The following is a 22,134-nucleotide window of genomic DNA, read 5'->3' as shown; positions in this document are numbered from 1 at the left end:
GTGTGTGTGTGTGGGGGGGGGGAGTGCCTTGGGCATGCATGTGGAGTGTGTGTGTGTGTGTGTGTGTGTGGCGGGGAGTGCCTTGGGCATGCATGTGGAGGTCAGAGGACAACTTTAAGGAATTAGTTCTCTCTCTCCCGCTGTGAGTCCCAGGGACTAGATTGCCAGTATTGGTTACCTGCCCTTTAGCCATCCCATTAGCCTTCTTGTTTCTTCTTTATTTTCTGAAAGTCTCCGTGTGCTTTCAGAATTAACTATTTTACAAATACTTTCCCAAATAATAATCCTCATTCTGTCTATCTGAGGCTTGCCTTTGGAGCGTTTTTTTTCTTTTTCCTGATGAACATCCTTGGAAGTTCTTTTGGTGAGGCTGGGCATGGTGTCAAATGCTTGTAATCTTAGCACTCAGGATGCTGAGGCAGGAGAATCCCAAGTTTGAGCCTACCTTGAACTGTAGGTTAAGACCCTGTCTCAAAAGGAGAAAAAAGTTCTTTTGGTTAGTGATAGCCACTTGTAGTTTTGTTTTGTCAAGACAGAGTCTTGCTATGTAGCCCCAGCAGTCCTGAAACTCCTTACATAGACCAGGCTGGCCTTGATTATAAATTTAAAATATAAATATGAATAGAATATCTTATATTCTATTTTATATTAATATAATATAAATTAATATAATGCACATATAAATATTGATATAAATATAAAATAATTATGTTTTAATAATAAAAGAAAAGAGAAAAGCTAGCTTGTCAGTTATCAGATGATTTCAACCAGAAACAGTGTGTTCAGTAGACAATGGGGTGCTGTTTTCTGACCCCTTAAAAAATTAAACCAACAATCCATTTACCTACCTACCTTTCTCTGTCTCCGTCTCTCTCTTTCTGTCTCTCTCTCTTTGTGTTTGTGTCCAAATATATAACTACAACTTTCTCAGTCCATTTTGTGTTGCTTGCATCTATATGATGCTGGCCTTTTGGTATTGAATAGCATTTGGGGGCTCTGCTCTGGGGAATATGTTTCTCCCTCTCTCAGCATTCCTTAGTTGTCTGTAGTCCTTTGTTTAGGGTTGGACCTTCCATATTAGCATTTCTATTGGTGTCTGTCTCATTAAGGACGCCTTTTTTTTTGGTGTTGGAGTTTTACTGTAGTGTGTTTAGGTGTTTGTTCTTTGTATTTATGAATTCATGTTTTCATAACTTCTGGGTGCCTCTCAACTATTATATTTCTTATCACTGTCTTCCTTCTGGTTCCCTTGTATCTTCCTTGTTTATACTCGATTGGCTTACGTAGACCTTGGCTCTCTGAGATCTTTCATATCTTCATATTTCTTACTAGTTCATTGTTTTTCTAAGCGATGAGCTGTTTAATTGTTACACGCTGCCTCCTGTAGATTCCTGACTTTCATCAGTTTCAACCACTGTGGTTTCTTTGCATCTTGGCCCTTTTCTCTCCAGCCTCCCTGATACTTGGTTAGCTATGCTAAGCCTTGACTCTGCCCTCCATATGTCTTAACCCTGATTCATTGTTTCTTTCCTACCTCATTGCTTCTTTGTAGTACAGTCTGTAGTACAATCTGCAATGCAGTTACTCTGCAATGTTTAGCTATGTCTGTTTTCAGTTGCATTTAAATGTCTCCCAACCCATCTGTTGACTTATTCTTTTAAATTGTGTTTAAAAAACACTTTTCATTGGAGAGATATGCTTTTGTGGTATGTGGTATCTTTAGGTATGTAGTATAGTATTGTTACCTGTAAACAGTGTGTTAGAGCAAATACCTAGTAATTTTATGTTGTACAACTGAAATTTTGCACTTCTTGGCTGATGACTGCCTTCTCTGTCTTTCCTCCAGTCCCTGGAAAACACCAGTGTTGCTTTGATGATTTTAACTGCTTTACTCATACAAATGGAGTCATGTAGTATTTATCATTTTGAAATTGTATTTCTTTTTGCATAGTGTCCATAAAGCTCATTTGTGTTTCAATATGACAAAATATATTTCCTTTTATGAGTTAATAATATTTTGGTTGTGAGTATATAGTATGTTTTATTTATCCATTCGTCTGTTGATGCATATTTAGCATGTTCCTACTACTAGAGTAAAGGTTTCAAGAAACACTGGAATGAAAATATCTCTTGGAGATCCTAACTTCAATTTTCTTATGAATACCAAGAAGTGGAGTCGATTGGTTACATGTTGTTATAATCTCAATTTGCAAAGGAACGTCCATATTGTTTTTCATAGACACTCCAACGTTTTACATCTTCCACAACAGTGCACAAGTTCTGGTTTCCATATTTCAACTCAAAATTCTGGCAACTCTTGTTATTTTGGTTTTGACAATAACAATCCTGGGTAGGGATGTAGTTCATTGCAGTTCTCAGAACTACAAACAGATAAACAAACAAGCAAACAAACAAACATTGCTCAATAGTAGCCACCCTGACAAGTGGTTCTTTGATGAGATTCTGGTGTTTTCTTTATGATTAGCTATGTTGACCCTGATTTTTTTGTTTTTTTTGTTGATACACACACACACACACACACACACACATATATATACACACACACACATGCACATATACATACACATACATACACATACATACATACCAATACCTGTTGATCATTTGTTTGTAGTCTTTGGGAAAATATCGATTAAATCCTGTGCATATTCTAAACTCAGGTTATTTACATATTTGCTATTGAAATGTATGGATTTCCCAATATGATGTTTGGATAGTGTTTCCAGGTGATATGTGTGTCTCCCATTCGCTAGGGCCTCCTCGCTCTACCTTCTCTGGAGTCTTTGTTCTCTTTTTCTTTATCCACTTTGACTTAGCTGCCTGAGCTGCAGTCACACACAGTAAAGCATTGCTAAGCCTGTGTCATGAGCTTTGTTTCTGACGGTTCTTCTAGGAGTTCTCCAGCTTGAGTGTTGTAGTTAAATCTTTAATCTATTTTGAACCTTTTCATGTCTGTTGTAGGGTGACGCGCAGTCTTGTTCGTTTATTGTTGACTGTTTGGGAGACTCAGAGTCCTTTATGAGTCTGCGGTTGGTTTTCTATTTCTACAAAATCATGCAGTTGAAATTTGACAGGGATTACAATGGATCTGCAGACTGGTTTAGGTACTTATGGACATTTTGACAGTATTAATTTTTCTAATCTATGAACATGGGCTACCTTTCCTTTTTTTTCTCTTTAATTTCTTTCAGCAATATGTTGCTTCTTTGGTTGTTTATTCCAAAATATTTCATTATTTTGGTATTTTAAAAATTGTCTTTTTTTTTTCCAGATAGTTTCTTGTTAGTGATAAACACAATCTGATTGTGTACATGCATGTGTGTGTGAGTGTGTGTGTGTGTGTGTGTGTGTGTATTGAGTTTGGATCCTGGAGGCTTTTGGATTTGTATATTAAGTTTAACAGGTTATTTTAGGACACATGTGGAGGGTTGCACATAAGATTGTCGTATCTACAAATGTATTTCTGTTCCCTCCTTCCTAGTGTGAACACCTTCTTTCTTGTTGTTTGGTTGAGAGTTCCAGGCATGTATTGAACAGAAAAGGTGAGGGTGGTCATTTGCCGCAGTTCTGATCTTAAAAAAAAATGTTCTGTTCTGCCATTAACTGTGATGTGAACCGTGGGCTTTTCATGAGTGGTCTATATTACACTGATACAATCTCCTTTCCTCCCAGTTTGTTGAGTGTTGTACTGCATCTTCTGTCCTCTATTTTTCTTTCACACACTTAGAGCTGGAAAAATACATGGTATGATAGGATATCAATCTTTTTTTTGGTTCATTTTATTTTCTTAATTTTAAAGGATTTATTTATTTTTTATTTATATGAATACATTGCAGCTGTCTTCAGACACACACTAGAAGAGTGCATCGTATCCCATTACAGATGGCTGTGAGCCACCATGTGGTTGCTAAGAATTGAACTCAGGACCTCTGAAGGGCAGTCAGTGCTCTTAACCGCTGAGCCATCTCTCCAGCCCATGATATAAATCTTAAATTTGTGCTTTGGTGTATGTGTGTGTGTTAGAATGTTATTTATCATGAAGAGTGTTCTGTGTGTTCTTAATGAATGATGGCAGTTGTTGGATATGGGGAACGTTTTTCTTTTTTCTCTTTTTGGTTTTTTTCGTTTTCTTTTCTTTTTTTTTCTTTTTTCTCTTTTTTTTTTTGAGGCAGATTCTCACCATGTAGCCAAGGCTAGTCTCAAAGTTACAAGTCTCCAACCTTAGCCCCATTGTTAGGGGTTATTGGTGGGTTCCCCCCACGTCAGGGTGAAATGCTTTTGATATATCCATTTGGTCTGTGATGTGTTCAAGTCATCATTTCCTTGTTGATTTTCTGTCTGGATGCCGTATCCATTACTGCATGTAGAATATTGAAATCTGTTACTATTGTGTTGCTGCCTGTTTTTGTCTCTGGCCCTGTCAATGTTTACTTCATACACTTAGGTCTCCTGCTGTTGAGCACATTTATATTTGCAATTGTCATGTCTTCTATATGTGATCCTTCTGTCATTATGTGATGCCCTTTCTTTGTCTTTATGGCAGGTTTTTACATTTCAGTTCTATTTCATCTGATATAAATATGGCTAACCCAGTTCTCTTCAAGTCACTGATTAAGTGGGATATCTTTCTCTGACTTTCAGCCTACAAATTCTTAAAGGTAAAGCAGGGCTTTTAGCAACAGCATTTGGTTGGATCTGTCTTTTATTGAAGTGTTTGATCCTTTGCATAATGGAATAATGACTGATACTATTTTAAATTATTTTGTCAGACCTGTTTGTCCTTTTCTCTGTTGTTCTTGTCCTGTGTGCTTCATTAATTTTCACAGAGACATCCGCAGTATACTACATTCTGTCAGCATCTGAGCCCAGTCCTCCAGCCGTCCCCGTCAGAGTATTGACCCACATCCCAGTCTCCCTTTCCTCATCTGCTTAATTTTAATCTCATTGCTTGTATTTGTAATTTCTGAAAGATCTAAGATTTTCCTTAAAGTATTCTGTCTTTGAAATAGTCTCTTAGTCATTGCTTACTTTTTATGATTTCATTTTATTAAACATTTGATATCTAGGCATTTACATTCTGTTTCTGGAAATTCTGTCATCTGAAGCTCCTGAACATTTATTTATTATTTGTACCCATGTATGCCTGTTACTCTGGTGGTTTTGTTTCTGGTTTGTTTTTGTTCGTTTGTTCGTTTTTTGTTTTTGATTTTATTGTTGTTTTTCCGTCTCCTTTTTGGATGACAAAAATTCCTGTTTGCCTAATTTTATGTGTGTGAAACTTGGGGGTTGAGGAATGACTTTCTACAGAGGCCTGCATCTGCTCTGTGGGAACTGAGAACCTGTGGACCAGGGACACTCTTGTTCAGTCAAGGAGTCTGGCCTCATGGAGGGTGCAAGGCTCAGAGTCTGCCCTCAGGGCAGTTCTGTCTTCTGTGCTTACTTCCCACTGCTCTGTCTTTCTTTGTTTCTTTTAAAAATGTTTGTTTGTTTTTGTTTTGCCTTTGGATGCTTCTTTTTCTTCCAGTTTCACAATGCATTAAAGTATGCGTTTCCTGCTCCCCAGGAGGCTTCACATTCTCTTGCCTCTTCAACCGAGAGAGAAAGGAGCCAGGAATGGGGGTTTTGGATAAGCTGCATGTGATTTTTATGAACCTAAAATGTGTCATTTATGAGACACTTCTCCTGCACACTTAAAAATGTATACAATTTTTGTTTCCAAGTCTTTTGCTTCAAATTTTTAAATTTAATTTGTTCTTTGAAAATCTCATGTGTGTGTATAATGCATCCTAATTACTCTCACTTCCAGCCCTTTCCAATCTCCCTCCCGCCCCTGCCAACTCCCCTGCTCCCAACAAAATCTTTTCCATACTGAAGTCATTTTGTGTGATAACTCAAGAGTTTTAACTAGGGCTGCCTTTGTGACCATGGGTTTAGAACTGTACTACAGAGCGTATGGGCTTACCAATGGGACAGTGACTTAGCTCTTCCAGGCCCTGCCAATAGCTTAGCAGAGAAGGGCAGGGCCGGTTGAGCCCACTCCCTACCCATAGCTGACTGTTGGCAGGGCCAGCCTTGACCACAGTTGCAATTATTGCAGTGGCTACGTCCAGCATGTGACATTTCACAGCTCTTCTTTCTTTACCTGAACTTTAGAGTGGGTGGTGTGTCATTTCTAAAATCATAATTGAGTTTTGGAAACATTTTGTTTTAGTTATTAAATGATTGACTTTCAAAAATCGTTGCTTGTCATCAGGAAGGTAGAAGTTTGCTAGCTGAACTTTCACTGGGGTTTATAATTGATAGATTATTAAAATCTGAATATCGTAATAAATTAAGTGTAATTAAATAAAGTGGCCTACTAAACGCACTTCTGTGAGGTGCTTTCTTGTTGAAATCAGGTATGGGCAGAAAGAGAGCTTTCAGCTTTCTGCCCTTCAGTTTTCTGTCTCGTGTTACTAAACCTAGGCCACATCAAGAGCCGATTCGTTGTGCACTGTCTCTATTGTTTACTCACCACAGAAAAGCTTGCCCTGTTAGAAATCAGCGCGCTCAGTTTTCTAGTGTGCATCATCTGTAAGGTACTTCATACGCAGTTTGTGAGTCGCTGTTCTTATGGGCGTCCATTATTAAACAGTTTAGTTTAGAGGCCCTAGAGCTAAAGTTGAGAGGTTATGCTGTAACCATTGTCAGACTTTAGCCTTGTTCTAGACTTGCCTGTTGTCAACTCTCTTCCTCATTCAAATGGGGTGCATACCAGTGTTGCTTCTGTATATTTCCTAAATTAATATTTTCTATAGTTTATTAATGATTTAATGAACCAAAGTCCATTTTCATTTATTACCAGTGTGATGAGTTTATGAGGGGAGATTGTTTCTAATTCACCTCCTGATCTCTCAACACCGACCACGTGTTCTTAGAGCGTTTCTAGTTTAAGGCCCGGGGATACTTCCCCAACCTTCCTGCTTCAGGCATCCACTCAAAAAGCACTGGTTCGTGTGCCCATGGAGACTGCACAGGTCCGCCTTTCATTGTAGACATTGTGAGGGATTGTAGCCAGTGGCTTCAGCAAGTAGAGAGGCAAAAGTGATGACTGTCTTTTCACGAGCAGAGACAGCAATAGAGAATGCCAGGCCCTTGGCTGGTTTGGAGGCTACCCAGGAGCTGCATGAGGCACCTGGGGCTCCCAGATGAAAGGGGCTAAGGAAGAATCCACCTTCTTCCCTCCATTTTCCCAGCTCTGTGTGGCTAGCCATGGAGACTGGATACCACGTGGAAATCAAAGACCAGACACACCCAAACAATAGGCGAGCCCCCACGGTGCCCTTGGTGCCTTGGCCCTCTTATCTGCTCAGGCTAAGGAGTAAACAGCCTAGGCACTGCCCAGGATCTTCATGACCTGTTGGGAAAGGTCATGGTGACAGGGTTAGCATGGCTGCCTTCCTCTGGGGTCAGAGGTGCAGCTTGCACTGCCTGAAAGAGGTTTTCTTCTATTGCCTTTTCTATTCACTTCATCATAATTGAAAATGGTTAGGAGACAAAAGCAATGAAACCCGAGCGAGCCCTGCTCTGGAGGACTCAGCCCAGAGGGAGCAGGGCACAGAGGTAAAAGCAAGCGCAGTAGAAGCTACAGCTTCTCCCAGTCATGTGACTGAGGAGAACCGAAGGCAAGGGCTGCTGGAGTCACAGTGCTGAGAAGGAGGAGGGGACAGGGCAGGAGGCAGAGCCGCATGTATTTAGAAAGGGAGAGGGCTGGACAGAGAGTAGAGGGTCCCAATATCCTTAGCAAGAACTAGTCCAGAAGCCACCCAACCCTGAGGAGGGTTTAGTGGAAGGTCAGCTTGTTCAACTTGTAGACTTGGAGCCTCTGTGCCATGAACATCCCAGACTTGAAATCCTGCAGACTGCTCTGTCGCTGCCGCCGCCCACCGCCCATGGAAAACCTTCACTAGCATTCTTTCCCTTTACAGAGACCCTTTGGACCTGGGAAACAGGCTTGGGGAAGAGTCACTGTCCGTGACAGCTTGACCAGGACAGTTGGGCCTCTCCAAGCTACCTCAGCTAGGTCTTCTGTGTCTGCCCTGTATTTGCAGGTCAGCCTTGGCACAGGACTCCACACTAGACACTAGTGAACGCTACTCAGGATCTGACGGAGTAGTGTGTCCTTCCTGCGCTGTCTTCTTAGTCGTCTTCCGTGCCCTCAACCCTTCTTGCTCCCATTGAGCAAAGCCTTTCTTTCACAGTGTAGTACTGAAGTATCTTTGGATAAAGTCTTCCTCATTGTTTTTTCTTTTTAAAACATTTCTTTTATTTTTGAGATTATAATACAATCGCGCCATTTCCTTTCCCCTGTCCCCCCTTCAGACCCTCCCACACACCCCTCTTTGCTGTCTTTCAAATTAATGGATTCTTTTTCATTAATTGTTGTGATATGCATATGTGTGTGTGTGTGTACATCCTTAAATGTAATCTGCATACTATTACTCGAATGTTTGTTTCCAAGTCTGATCATTTGGCATTAGATAAGATGCCTTCCCTAAGTAAGGTTATTTTCTGCTCTTCCCTAAGTAAGGTTATTTTCAGAAACATAAGAATTGAATACATTTTTCTTTGCCATTAGTTAAGAGACGATTCCCATTTCATAATGGAATCCCAAATAGGTCTCACTGTAGTGGTGTGTATTAGGAGCAAGGTTGGAGAACCCCTAGCCACTTTCAGTCACTTAGTGCTCAGAAGGAAGTTTCTGTGGGCTTAAAAATGAAGACAAGCTGATATCAAGGGACTGTGATTTTAACCTTCCTATTGCTGTGACCTTCTAATATAGTGCCTCATGGTGCCTTATGGTGATCCCCAACCATCAAATTATTTTTGTTGCTACTTCATAGCTGCAATTTTGCTACTGTTATGAGTTGTAATATAATGTAAATATCAGTGTTTTGTGATAGTCTTAGGCAACTCCTGTGAGAGGGTTGTTTGATATCAAAGTTTGAGGACCACTGGGCTAGAAAGGGTTAATGCATGCCAAAGCTGGTGACGGTGCTGTCAGCCTTTCTGCTTTTAGCCTGTTGAATACGGGCAACCTAGGAGGAAGATTGTGTACTTACTGCTTTTTCTGAGTTGGACTGTGTTTATAACACTATCTCTTATCTTCGTTTAATTTAAGAGTGGCATCCTTGCTTTTCAAGGGCAGTTTCCCAGTCTGTTTTCCACAGAAATCAGGAAGCTGGGATGCAAATGGATTGGCGGCTAGTTTCTCTCCAACAAGTCACATAACTTTGTTCTCTTGAGGCTCTTGCCTCTCATTTGGGTCCATACTTAGAAACTATCTTGCACATTTCACAGAAATGCTGTATAACCAAATAGCAGTACTAATTGGTGTTATTGGTCCATCCTGATTCTTTATGTATAACTACTTGAATCACCCAATTAGAAAGAAATGTATGTACCAGGGCACACTTGTTTAAACTGAGGCTTAGTGTTGGCAGTGGAACCCAGAGCCTCAGGCATGCTATGTCAGTGCTTTGTCCTGAGTCACAGTACCTAAAACACACCTAAGAAGGAACATCTGGAATATAGACAGCTGCCTCACCTACCCCTCTACCCTCTTCTCCAGGAGAGGAGGGAAACAAAATGGTGAGAGAGTAAGAAGGAGGAGGTGGCTGTGTTCCCAAGATCCAGTCTTACTTGCCTTGCTGATTCTACTGTGATGTAATCTGGGACAGGCTTTCGAACCGAACTGTGACTTTAGTTAAGTCTGTTCTACATGTAATGATGCACTCTTTGAGACCAAGGATTGCCCCCTCAATCAAGCAGTGGTGACCACAGTTGGCAGAACTGCCCTTGCTGCTTTAGAAACAGCCAGAACACAGCAGGGAAGTACCTTCTCCTTCTCACACGTGCATGTGTGCTGTGTACAGAATATCTATGCTGGAAATGCCCGGTAAATGCATGCAATTAATCTCTACTTGTGTGCTGGAAATAATGAAGGATTTAAAGATCTAAGGTAGCGTCACGTAGACACATTTAAAAATGTTTTAGCACAAGCAGGGCGGGACACTGTAGCAGTGCATGTGTCACAGCACACACGATGTCAGAGGACAGTTTGTGTGAGGTGCTGCTCTCCTCCTGTCACTCTGGTCGGTGCTAGGAGTTAAACTCGGGCGAGACACAATACTTACCTCTAAAGTTCTGGTTATTGTTTTTTGTGAACTTCCAAGGCATGCTGGGTAGAGACCTCTTTCACTGTGTTCGTGTACATAGTTAAAGTCACCAACGGAAATTCCAGGACATTAAAAAATGATGTGCACGTTGAATAATTATTGGATTTGGTAGATTAGCTTAATGTAAGTGAATTGAAGGTCCTAGAATAAAATTTTGACTGTTCTAGTGTTAATCAAATATAATGATTTAAAGAAAAAAAAAAACACCTTACAATTTCAGAGGTGAATCTGCTGTAACACTTTGGTACTGTGGGAATAAAACCATGAGGAAGTTTGCGAGGGAATTTAACACCATATTTTTAGAATTAATTTAGGCAGATGTGTTCATTTATTCTCTGGAGACTTGGTTGTATAAACTTCACTGTCTCCTGGCAGGCTGTGGTGAGTGAAGACCTCCCAGAGGAACAGTTTGGCTAACAGTCCAGGAATAGCTGGGAGAGGAGCCTCTAAACTACAAACTCACCCTAGTAGCTCCCTGATGTCAGCCTGAGGGCTGGCCTGAGGAGACCAGAGAGAGTGGCTCTCAGGAATTCCTTGGTCTGTAAAAGCTAGACCCTGGTAACCTGGAGAAGTCACTTCCTTATGCCACAGGCTTAAGGGGAATCAGAGAGCCTGTCTCCTCAAGTATTGTGGGCTGTGAACCCACATAGAATACATAGAACCTCTGTAAGCTGCTGCTGCTGGTGGTGGTGGTGGTTGTATTACAGTTCCTACACTGAGACAAAGGTTGGACATGTAAACATGTCAGCATTTCACTGTATCTGTCTCAGGGTGACAGGATTATACATCATCTTCATTTTTAAAGAAATTTTGATTTTTTGCATCCTGAGTTTACATTACTTTGAATACCAAAAAGGCATTAAATATAATATGAACTGTAACTCTCTGGTTTGCTGATGCTTCATTGAATGTAGGAGAGTCAAAGTGGAAGTTCAGTGGCTGGAGCAGGGAAGTCAAGTCTTCTATAGAGGAGAGTTGTGGGGTGCAAGGACAGCCTTGGTGGGAACAGGTGCACCTGGGTTCTTATGTGATGCTTAAGAGCCCACACTTTATAGAGCAAACACCTCTGTGTTTATTAGCGTCTGACAATAAGGTGTGTGACTTTAGGCACATTTCCTTCCTGAGGGTAAGGCACACCCAACTGGATGGCTGTATGTAACACACTTTTCAATAGTAAGTACTTAACACGGGAACCAGAGAATTGGAGAACCAGAACCAAGGTAAAGAGAGTCAGTTGCTGATGAGTGTACCTCCCCTTGCCCCAAATCCTTGTTTCTCCACACTTGCCTTTCCCCGTATGTTCTTCATATAAACCATGTTTGTGAATGGTTTGTATATGTTCGGGCCAGGGAGTGGCACTATTAGAAGGTGTGGCCCTACTGGAGTAGGTGTGTCACTGTAGGTGTGGGCTTTAACACCCTCATTCTAGCTGCCTGGAAGTTGGTATTCTGTTAGCAGCCTTCAGATGAAGATGTAGAACTCTCAGCTCTGACTGTGCCTTGCCTGCCCGGATGCTGCCATGTTCCCACCTTGGTAATAATGGACAGAACCTCTGAACCTGTAAGCCAGCCCCAATTAAATGTTGTCCTTATAAGAGTTGCCTTGGTCATGGTGTCTGTTCACAGCAGTAAAATCCTAAGACAGAAGTTTGTACAGAGACCAAGATATTGCTGTGATAGGCCTGACCATGCTTTTGTTTGGAAGAATGTGGATTTTGGGGGGACTTTGGATTTGGAAAGCCATGGAATGTTTTAAGTGGGGTTCAGTGAGCCATCCTAGTAGGACTATGGAAGACTTTGTTGCTGTGAGCGACTTGAGCTGTGCAGACCTGGCCCAAGAGGTTTCAGGAGAGGAATGTCTGTATGTGGTATAGAGACTGTTTTTGTGGTATTTTGGTGAAGAATGTAGCTGGTTTTTGCCCTTGTCTGGAGAGTCTACCTGAGGCTAAGGTAAAGGGATTTATATTAATTGCATTGACAAAGGAGGTCTAAAAAAAAAAAAAAAAGCCTAGCAGAGACTTTGTTCTCTGGTTAAGTCTGATGAAGAGCATTTTGAACAAACATAGCAAGCTTAGAAAGGAAAAATATAAAATGTGTGGTTCGAGTATTAAAAGGGCACCAGGAAGTGAAATGCTGAATCCTGTATTCTAGGAGATAGCACATTAAGGGAATGGGACTTTGGGGCAAGATACTACCCCCGCTAAATTTAGATCCAGGCATGGCCATACACACCTTTAATCCCAGAAGATAAAGCCAAAGATCTCTGAGTTCAAGGCCAGCCTGGGACAGAGCAAGTTCTAGGTGAAGAAAAACTTAAATCCAGGTCTGGTGGACCACACCTTTAATCTCAGTGTTTAGGAGACAGGCATGCAGATCTCTGAGTTCAAAGTCAGGCTACAGAGCAAGTCCCAGGACAGCCAAGCTTAGGCAGTGAAGGAGCTGGAAAAGAGGAAGCTGGTGATAATGTAATATGAGGACCATGTTCCAGCTCCTGCAAGTAGCAGAACTCGGCAGGTTTGGCCTCGTGGCTCTGGCTTTAGAGTCAAAATAGAAGGGACTACTGGGGCAATTGATGCTGGTTAGCTGGAGCTAAGAAATTAGTGGTGATTAAGAAGAGACCAGCACCACTGAGGTGACATCTTCTGGGAAGTGTTTTTTTGAGAGCACAAAGAGTTGTGTTCCAGAGACAGCCAAGGTTGAACCTCATGCTGCAGCTGTATTTGATAATGTGTAAGAGTCATGCAGGTGGTACTGGTTTTGAAGGCATGAAGGGGTCACAAAGAGCAGCTGAGACTTGGCATTGTGAGAAGCCATGGAAAGCCACTGGCAAAGGTACAGCCTCAGTTGTAGTTGATGGCCCGGGACTAAAGGGACCATGCAAAGGAGTTGAGGCTTGTTGCCATGAAGAAAGCCTATTGGTGAAGCCTAGTTGCAGCAGAAGACCGCAGCATATTGCAGATGCCAGTACCATGGGATGATCACCAAGAACAGCAGCAGCAGTGGAGTGGATCAACCTGAGCTTAGAGTGCTACAAGGGGGCAGAGCTGGAGAAGTGACACCAGCCCTTTGAAGGAGCCCAGAAGATCATGTGTGGATTCCCAGACATTGAAACAAGAAGCTGTAATATTGAAGTTGCCTAGGAAACCCCAAGATGTTTGAGATGCCAAATCTGTGGGCTATCTGCTGAGGAAAGCTGCTAACAGGGAGTGGAACCAGCCCAGGAGAAAGAAGTTTGTTGCAATCATCAAAGATAAAAAAGGAGTTGGAGATATGAAGAGCACCTTGAAATCAGACATTGAGATTTAGAGTTTGGAGTTTGCCCAGATGGTTTCCTGCCTTGCTTTGGGGATTACAGTTAAGTAATCAGATGAATCTCAGAAGAGACTCTGAACTTTGAACTTTGAACTTTTAACATTGTTGAGACTGCTATAGACTATGGGGACTTTGGAAGTTGGACTAAATGTACTTTTTAAATTATGCTATGGCTAGGTATAACCCCCATAGACTCATGTGTTTGAAAAGCCTGTGGAGGCCAGGGAATGGAACATGATGGTTTGTATGTGCTTGGCCCAGGTAGTGGCACTATTAGAAGTGTGGTCCTGTTGGAGTAGGTGTGTCACCATGGGTGTGGGCTTTAAGACCCTCATCCTAGCTGCCTGAAAGCCAGTCTTCCACTAGCAGCCTTCAGATGAACATGTAGAACTCTCAGCTCTGTCTGCGTTATGTCTGCCTGGATGCTGCCATGTTCCCACCTTGATGATAATGGACTAAACCTCTGAACCTGTAAGCCAGCCCCAATTAAATGTCGTCCTTATAAGAGTTGCTTTGGTCATGGTGTCTGCTCACAGCAGTAAACCCTAGCTAAGACACTGCTCCTCTGCTGAGTACAAATTCATTTGATTTGATCACTGCTTTAAGCTTGTGGGATCCTACAGAGACATCCTTGATTTCACTGGACCCCCATGCCAAAACAGAACTTACAGGCTGAAGTTAATTTTGATAGTGTCACATGTGTACTAGAATCTAATGTTTTTCTCCTGCCAGGCTTTCTGAATCATCTTTCTAGTTTTACTCCTTAGGAATTGTTGGTAATAGCTGATGAACAAGGTTTAGGGGCTAGTGTGAGAAACTGTTTATTTGTATTCTGTGTGTATCTTGCTTCTTCTTAAAGCAATATATTTCTCCTCTGTTTTCTAAAAAAATATTTGAAGAATTTTTTAATTAGGGAAGATTAATTTTATCTTAGTCAAGTTTATGTAACAGCATAGTAATGACATATGGAAGTCTGACATACATTAATGCATTGGAATTCAGAATTCAGGGAAGTGGGGGCCTATGAGTGATATAGAATAAGGTTTCCCTGTGGGATTGTACATGCATGGTTTGGGGGAAGGTTAAGCATTCTGTGAATAATTGCTGCTTCACACGCAGGTATTAGGCGGCTAGACCTCAGGGCCAGGGCTCAGAAAGGCAAGATGGATGAGGTGAGGGAGATTCAGTCCACGTGGGGATCTGCAAGGCCACACTGGGACAGGTCTGCCCACCGCTTTCTGTCTAAGACAGCACCTGTGCAGGGTGACTGAGTTACCTGCAGGTCATCAATGAGAGGGAGCTGGGGCACTGTGTGGCCTGGCCACTGCACATGTATGTGTGAGCTGGTATGACAAGCCTGCACATCAGCTATGTCAGACACTGCAGCTGTGTCTGGCCCTGCACTGGCCTTTAGCACCTATGAATGCTACCATTCTCATCTCTGCCTTCCAAATCTTGTGTAAATGTCTCCTGTGGCCTGTTCTAACCCAGGACCACAGGGAGGAAAGAATTCTGGGAAACTGAGTTCTAGTTCTACTCAGTCAGCACACTAGAAACCATAATAGCCTATCCCTTGTCAATTTGGACATCTTTTGAAAGTATGGAATGTCTCTACATTTCTCTAAACCAGATTTAATTTGCCAATAATGACAACAGCAAGATTATTCTTTTGCCTACCATGAAGCAGTGGTTTTAAATAACAAAAGATATCCTAATTCTTCCATAAAACGAAGCTAAGGAGTTCTAATGTTAACACTTTAACTTAGATGGTAGGGAAATGGGAAGGAGAATTTTAAACAAAGAAAGAAAAGAATTTGTACTCAGATACATTCATAGCAAAGTAAGGAAAAACCATCTTGGAGCCCTTGTTTCTGTGTCAGTCGTGTGGTCACAGGTAGATTTGTAAACATTCTTCTGCTACTAAGACCACATTTCTTGGGCTCAGCAGATTGTCCACTGGTTATAGTTCCTTGCCTGAGGGAGTGAACACACTCATTCCTCAGGGGTCTGTGCCATCAGAATTCTTGCTTATCTTGGCTTGATATAAATTTCCATTTACTGAGTTCAGGACTTGAGAGCAGGATGAGGGGCCCACTGGAGCCTCTTCATGTAAGATGTACTCCACATACAGGTGTTCTGCGGCAGAGCTCAGTTCCCTCCTGACAGTCAGGATCGGTCATTCCAGCTAATAGAGTAAACTTCATTGCCTGTTGATTCCCTGTCACAGAGAAATCTCAGCTGTAGCTCAGTGGACCATTGCTCTGATGTCTGATAGACACACCCTGTCCAGAATTACCCAGAATTATAGTGATCTGTGAGGGTCATCATTACAGGAGCTACCCCTAATATGCTGCCTTAGTTCTTGCCTGAAGATGTTGGACAGGACACATAGCACCATGCATCGGTTATAGATTCGGAATACATTTTGCATCTCAGAGATGCTATCCCAGCTCTGCAAGGCTTTGTCACTGAGCTGGCATTGTAACACAGTCTCCAGGAGGCCATTCCAGTGTTTTATCAAGCCAGCTGCATCAGAGTTACAAATCGAGGGATGAAGTGAGACTGGTGATTTCTCCAAACATGAGCTCATTTTCATGCTTCATCTGCTGCAAAACACATTTTTTGCTTAAATTAAAAGCAGTGCTGTGATAGTGGAAACACCACAACGGGAAGTTTTACTCTGTATGTCTTCCAGCAGAGGGTTTGTAGTAATACCGTGGAAAGAAGACAAGTCCTTATCTATAGAAAACGTCTACCCAGTAAGGATGATGAGGATAGATAAAGGTCTGTCACAGCACAACAACAGTTAGTGTGCCAGCAGGTCAGCCATAACACCATTTCCCCATCCCCACAATGTATGGTGCTGTTTGGGGAGCCTAGTGTTGTTCTGTGCCTTTGACAGATGAGCTTTGGAGAATGCTCGTCTATCTTGCTAGGCCCACAGAGCTTCAACTCTGTTACCTGGGCTACTTTATGGTCAAGGATGGGTAGATAGAGAAAGGTGGCTGATGTGCTGGGTGTGAATCACTTTTGAAGACTGCTGTAGATGGGACACAGTTATGCCCACATGCGCTCATTCCTGGACATTGTTTATATTTGATTTTCATTAATTTAAAAATAATTTTTACCTTCTAAGTCTGTGGTTGTTCAACAAAGCCATTAGTACCAATCTCTGAACCCCTAAAGGTTCATACTTCATATTCTGTTTATTTGTAAGAAAACAACCAAGCATGTGTAACATTCTAAGAGCGGCTTACTGGGTAATTTTGCCTCCATGGTTTCTCCTACAATGAGACTTTAGTATTGGCTACAGTGTCCTACCTGTCTATATTTTGGGCAGCAGGGGTAGAGTGGCAGGTATCAGTATAATGTACGAAACCAATTATAAACAAGGCTTAAATTTCTCTTTATGCTGTGACTTGGTCATAGAAAACTTCCCAGTGAAGCTGTAGATGTGGATTTTGACCCAACAGGAACCATTATAGAATAGCAGGTCAGGGCATCTGTGCCTATAGAGCCTGCTCAAGCCCTCATATATACTCTGTCTGTTTGACACGAAACATTGCTTGAGATGCTCTGTTTTTGACTGGACAGTCAGATGAGCCCCAGGGCTTAATGGTGAAGCCTGCAGTGAATAGTACATGGGTGGCCTGTGGTCAACTGATGAATCTCTACTGCTCTCCAGAAGCAAGCCAGGAACAGTGCTAGTTATAATCCTGAAAGACACACTCCAGGAATGCTGTCATCTCTAAAGTTTCAACCCCCGCCCCCCCCCCCCCCCAAGTACAGTCCTTGAAGGTTAAAATGCTGAATGTTCATCCTAAGAGCTGAAATCCCCAAACTGCATTTCCCATTGGGGAAACGTATTGACAGTAGGAGCAGAAATAAGCATTCTAGGGAGAGGTTTGTGATCTCTGCATGTGGGAAGGATGCAGAGTGGTGGGCAGGATGGGCCTAGCCCCGCTGATGTCTGCAGGAACTGTCGGTGAATCAAAGCTGCATACACCTCGACGAGGCTAGCACAGTGACTTCCGGGCAGGATGGNCCTAGCCCCGCTGATGTCTGCAGGAACTGTNGGTGAATCAAAGCTGCATACACCTCGACGAGGCTAGCACAGTGACTTCCGGGCNGGNTGGNCCTAGCCCNGCTGATGTCTGCAGGAACTGTNGGTGAATCAAAGCTGCATACACCTCGACGAGGCTAGCACAGTGACTTCCGGGCNGGNTGGACCTAGCCCNGCTGATGTCTGCAGGAACTGTAGGTGAATCAAAGCTGCATACACCTCGACGAGGCTAGCACAGTGACTTCCGGGCTGGTTGGACCTAGCCCAGCTGATGTCTGCAGGAACTGTAGGTGAATCAAAGCTGCATACACCTCGACGAGGCTAGCACAGTGACTTCCAGGCTGGTTGGAACACACTTTCAGGAAGGTGAGACAGGAAGACATTGCTGCTGTTTGTTACCAGTATTGTCTTCATCAACTTTGTGATCTGTACCCAGCGAGTGTGGTGGAAAGCAATGGAAGTGCAAGTTCTGAGGGGCAGCCATGTCCCTCAGAGGAGCTGCTGTCCATCAGGTGTATAGCCTCAAGGTGCAGTTAGTGACAGGGAGCCTCCGCCAGGGCTTTGCTGCCATCTACACGGTAGCAGTGCATGTGCAGCTGCCATGTGCTTTGTGTGCCAGGGTTTCTTCAGCTTTGACTTTGTCGCTGTAGTTCTTGCTCTACTGTCTTAAGTTGTTGGCCAGGCTGAGTGTCTCATCCTCACATCATTTCCAGTGCTGGTGGTATAAATTGTATGAAGCTATTTGTAGAATTCTAATTTCTTTTTTCTATTACTGTTGTTTTGCAAATTTGGGACATTTTATTTTATTTTATGTATTCACCATTGCTCTCTTCAGACACACCAGAAGAGGGCATCCGACCCCACTGCAGATGGTTGTGAGCCACCACGTGGTTGCTGGGAAGTGAACTCAGGACCTCTGGAAGAGCAGCCAGTGCTCTTAGCCACTGAGCCATCTCTCTGGCCCAAATTTGCAATCTTAAAAGTCCATTTTCCTGTTGACTTTGTGCGTAAGTGTTGTGTGTACTAAAAGCCTGGAAACTTCCTCAACAAATGAAAGGCATCCTTATTGTCCATCTGCTTTTGTGAAAGAGAAAGATCTTGAGATATGGATGCTTTGGGCCCATTTGGGGGCTTGTTGGATCTCTTCAAGAAGACAGTTTGTCACAGTGTTTCAAGCAGATCTGGTTAGAAGACTGGTCCACACAATTGCCAGTGGTAGTGGCATGTGTATACACTACTTACGAATAATAAGATTGAGCTAGTTAGGACTATTATGCTTGTGTAACTCACTAGTCTCCTGGAGTACTTTTACTTTAAAAATGCATGCTAATATTGCCTTTTGATTGTGCAGAGTGGCCTATGGAATCGTGGGTGCATGGGTGCATGCATGGGTGCATGCATGGGTGTGTGGGTGCATGCGTGGGTGTTTCCGTGAGGACGCATGTGGACACCAGATGCTGAGGTTGACATCCTCCTGTATTGTCTCCCACCTTACCTTTGAGACAGTGCCTGTCACTGACCTAGCACTTGCTGTGAGTTAGGCTGGCTGGCCAGGGAGCTCTGGGCTCTGCCTGTCTGCAGGTCCCCATGCTGGGACTGCAGGTGCCTGTGGTCACACTTAGCTTTCTCTGTGGATGCCTGGGGCTCTGAACTGAAGGCCCCAGTAACACTGTATGCACTAAGCTCTCTCCTCAGCCCAGTGTAGTCTTTTAAAATTGTTTCTCAGATAACTCGCCTTTCATTGTAAATAAGTATTTCTTTAAAGAAAAAAAAAATACTTAAACTCTTCCCCAGTATTGTATTACTAGGATTTTGATATTTTGAGAATTTAGACTTTAGGAATTTTGATCTTTTAGGACTTCAACATTGTGGATTGTGGCATTCCAGGTTGTGTTTGGGAGGTTTACGGCCCATACCTCAGTGCCTGTTTGCTAACAGAGAACTCCAAAAGCCTGAGGCTCTGAGCTTTCAGTCACTCCTTCAGTGACTCAGTAGCCTCGGGCTCCTTCAGCCTGAGTCTACAGTGGGCGCCCGTCTGCCATTGACATTTGCTTGAAGCCCCATCTAGCTTTCAGGTTCAAGAGCACAGCCTCCCCATGACAGCTTAGGCTTGTCACAAAGTGCTGCCGTTCCAGCCTCCTTTTAAGACCGGCAGACTTAGGTTACCTGCATTGTAGAACTTGATCTTATCACAGCACAGATGATGCCTGCTTGGGACAGACAGCCCAAGTGCAGCCGCACACAGGCCCCTGGGTTCTGAGGTTTGTGCTTCTCTCCATTCTTACAGCGTGTCTTGGATTGCTATGTACTGTTTGCCAGATCCTGTCAGTATGGCAAAATGGACTAGTATTGGAATCAGTGCTTCTCAGTTGCGGAAATCTTGCCTCCTGAGGGATATCTGATGATGTTTGGAGACATCTTTGTTATTCCAAGTGGGAGTGGAGAACTACCGGCATCTAGTGGGCAGGAGCCTTTGTCCAGAGAGGCACAGGGCAGTCTCTGTGAGAATGATGTGGTTTGGAACTCCTGCATGCTGAGGGGGAATAGCTGTGGACTAGACGGTAGTGACGTAGGCTGGAGATTGTGATAGCTATGAGGAAGATCCCGAGGGCGGCAAAGCTTCACTTGTTCTTTACTGACACGCACAGGGGACAGCACTCAGGTCAGCAGCTACATGCAGGGTGCCAGCGTAGATTGACTTGATCCAAGAAGGAGACCACATATAGAACAGCAGGTGTGAGTGGAATTAACACAGCTTAAGGTGTTGAAAACATATTATCTCAGATTCATCTGTGCTCTACACAGGTCAAACAGGAGATTGGGAGGTGAGATGGATTAACCGTCCTTCCATCTCCCACCCCCCCCTCACCCCCACCCCCGTGCGTGCTCTGCTGCTGGGGACTAAATCTAGGACCTGAGGCTCGCTACAGAGTTATTTCTCCACTGAGCTAAATTCTAGATTCTTTACAGGACAGGACTCTGCATGCAGTCAGTCTGCCCAGTATTGCTTGTGGCTTCCTATTTGAGTAAGGCACGGGTGCTCTGACCACCTCTACCTGTCCTCTCCTAGTACAATAGCCCTGAGGTCATAGGCCAGAGAATGGTTATTTAGATCTGGCAAGCTCGGAGTCCATGCTGTTCAGAACTGGGAAAGTAACCACAGGCGGGGCTTGGGAACCACTAGTTTCACCATGATCCTGACCTGGGCTACAAACACTCTTGCCCTTGACTTCCAGAAGCAACTGAACTAGCCAGGAGAATGCAGTGGAGTTTAGGGTCTGCAGGAATTGTTAATTTGGAGATAATTTGGATTTCCTGCTATATCCCTATGCGTAATTTCCCCACTAAATGGCCACACTTCTCTCTCCGGAAAGCTAGGGAGAAGATTTACAGTTTATTTTTGGGGTGTATCACAATATCATCCTTCTTTGACTCCCCTTATTTGAAAGACTCCAATCTTTGACTGAGGCTATGTTTTTATTTAACTACTCATACTAAAAGTTACACTGTACAATCTTTTTTTTTTGACTGTCCTAAATCGTTTATTGGATATGAATTTTACAAATATCACGTGTATTAGCGGTAACGGTGGAGCTGGAGAGTATTGCGCCTTCTCCAGGCTGCACGGCGGGAACCACCAATAGTGTGGTGGAACTTGTGGCCCTTTCCAAGGCCACGGCTCTTTCGGCCAGCAGATGTCAGCCCACGCATCTCTCTGTGTTTGTGGACTGGTTTGGTGATCCACTGGGTGTCAGGATTTCTTCTGATAGCTTTATGGAACGGATCAATGAGGATGACCTCAAAAAATTTATATGTGGAATCTTCACCAACTCAGTAGGAATTCAGGACTCTCAAAGCCCCACAATGGCGCCCAGCTCTCTCCTTAGCAACAGACTGAAGGCTTCGGGCAAATTTCAGCTGGTTAACACCATGGTGGACAGGCTTGCCGTAAGTTGCACCCTTAGGAACTGGGCGTTTACGACCACCAGGGCGGACACGAATCCTGTAAATGACATAGCCTTGCTTAGCCTTGTACCCCAGTCTTCGAGCTTTATCAGGCCGGGTGGGGCGGGGAGCCCTGTGCAGCGCAGAGAGCTGGCGGTATTGCCAGCAGCCGACCCTCAGAAGAAAGCGCATCACGTCGGACTGCTTCTTCCTCCATAGCTCCTGGATGTATTTGTATGCACCCATCTTGGCTCACCTGATGGCCGCCGCCAGAGGAAAGGCTACACTGTACAATCTTTATGGAAAGCATCCAGGGGCTGGGCATGGTGGTGCACACCTTTAATCCCAGCACTTGGGAGGTAGAGGCAGGTGGATCTCTGTGAGTTTGAGGCCAGCCTGGTCTACAAAGCAAGTTTCAGAACAGCCAGGGCTCTGTTACACAGAAAAACCCTATTTCAAAAAACAAAACAACAAATCGAGAGGAGGGGAGAGGGGGAAGGGAGAAAGCAAGCAAGCAAGCACAAAGGGATTTATTCTCTGAAAACAGTTCAAAATAATTTGGTCAAATTAAATGCAT

General features: G+C 43.4%; 1 protein-coding gene and 1 pseudogene across 2 annotated transcripts in view; one reads left to right on the top strand and one right to left on the bottom strand.

The window, feature by feature from the left end:
- Mark1 (microtubule affinity regulating kinase 1) overlaps nucleotides 1–22,134 on the top strand; it is a 100,978-nt gene that overhangs the window by 4,870 nt on the left and 73,974 nt on the right. The window lies entirely within an intron of this gene.
- LOC110306089 lies at nucleotides 21,129–21,832 on the bottom strand (annotated as a pseudogene).

The sequence above is a fragment of the Mus caroli genome, chromosome 1 (genome assembly GCF_900094665.2).
Source record: "Mus caroli chromosome 1, CAROLI_EIJ_v1.1, whole genome shotgun sequence".
In the NCBI taxonomy this organism is placed as follows: Eukaryota; Metazoa; Chordata; class Mammalia; order Rodentia; family Muridae; genus Mus; species Mus caroli.
The sequence above is the reverse complement of the archived record's forward strand: the minus strand, read 5'-3'. Positions and strand labels throughout refer to the sequence as shown.